The following is a 1,903-nucleotide window of genomic DNA, read 5'->3' on the forward strand; positions in this document are numbered from 1 at the left end:
TCTCAAGGAACTAGAAGTGGAAATACCATTTGACCCAGCAATCCCATTACTGGGTATATACCCAAAGGATTATAACCATTCTACTATAAAGACACATGCACATGTATGTTTATTGTAGTACTATTCACGATAGCAAAGACTTGGAGCCAACCCAAATGCCCATCAGTGATAGAATGGATAAAGAAAATGTGGCACATATACACCATGGAATACTATGCAGCCATAAAAAAGGATGAGTTCATGTCCTTTGCGGGGACATGGATGAAGCTGGAAACCGTCATTCTCAGCAAACTAACACAAGTACAGAAAACTAAACACGCATGTTCTCTCTCATAAGTGGGAGATGAACAATGAAAACACATGGACACAGGGAGGGGAACATCACACACCAGGGCTTGTCAGGGAGTGGGGTGCTAGGGGAGGGATAGCATTAGGGTAAATGCCTAATGTAGGTGACAGGTTGATGGGTGCAGCAAACCAACATGGCACATGTATACCTATGTAACAAACCTGCACATTATGCACATGTACCCCAGAACTTAAAGTATAATAAAAAAAAAAAAGTTACATTTTTCAGAGTGGTATGCAAACACAATCCTCTGCAGTTGCTTGTGATCTGCCATTTTCCAGCAGAATCTTCTCAAAATAATTGTTTGTATTTGAAGTTGAGGATAAGGATTTTTCTGCAGGTTAGGTCTTCTGTTTTTCATCTGGTCAGTGATAACATTATGGCACTCATAATGAATGATAAACGTCAACAGTAGTGAAAGTACGCATGCATATTACCTTCTTGGGATATAGAAATCCAGAACACAATTTTTGAGTGGTTCTGGCATTCACTGAAATACAATGACTTAGAATAAGGTAACATCTTGAATACATTGAAAAGAACACTCTTGGTCTTGAAGAAATCTCTGCAGACATTGGTGGGTGACATCTCTGGGACCAGACATACCTGCTAATCTGGGCTAGCTCAAGCACCAATCTATGCTCCCCTTAAGCACTCAGCTTTGTCAAGAATAGATCTGTAGAACTTGCTTGGGCAGAACTAATTAAAATAAAAAGAAGAAGAAGGATAAAGACATAGGAAAGGTTTAAAACAAAGAAAAATTTAAAAACAAAACTCCATGAGACAATTAAAAAATGGAAAAAATTATGGAAATTCTGAAATTAAAATAAAAACTGTAGAAACAGTAAAAATTAAGTAAATGTCTCATTAAACATAAACTAGTTCATTGCTACTAAATGATTTTATTGGAAAATAAAAAAAAATGGGTTGCCATAAAATAGATAATTGTAGTTTTACACTAAATGATAAAAGCACTCCAGACGTTTCTGTGGACTCAATGACCTCTGTTTCCTGTACAAATTTCAAGTATATCTGACCTATGTTTTTCCGTGTTCCCCACAGATCATGTAGGCTGATGATCTGGTATCCTTCATGTATCTTTCAGGTAGTGAAGATACTTCTTATCTTCAGAAAGATAGCAGTGTCTAATTCTGTTTTCAGCTCCTTGCACTTAGCACCCAGCACAAGCACCTTGTCTGTGTACACTTGGTTTATCAGCAGGTGCCTTCCAGCTGTCATCTTGAAAGGGAAAGGATAGGAAAGCTTGGAAAAAGTGAGACAAGTTATTGCTGCTTATCTTTCTTATTTATCTGCATATTAAAATGAAAAATATGCCCACTCTACATTTGTTTTATTAAATACTAGAGGAGGCTAAGGCAGATGCTGAAAATACAAAGTAGAAGTCTATCAAAACCATCTCATCTTATTTTAGACAACATTTCATTATACTATTCAGTAAAAAATAAAAAATAATCCAAGACAAATCTAAATAAGGATACCAAGATAGTCAATATAAATTGAAAATATTTCAAGCCAACTGAGATGGATATATGA

Source organism: Pongo abelii, chromosome 5 (genome assembly GCF_028885655.2).
Source record: "Pongo abelii isolate AG06213 chromosome 5, NHGRI_mPonAbe1-v2.0_pri, whole genome shotgun sequence".
NCBI classification, from domain to species: domain Eukaryota; kingdom Metazoa; phylum Chordata; class Mammalia; order Primates; family Hominidae; genus Pongo; species Pongo abelii.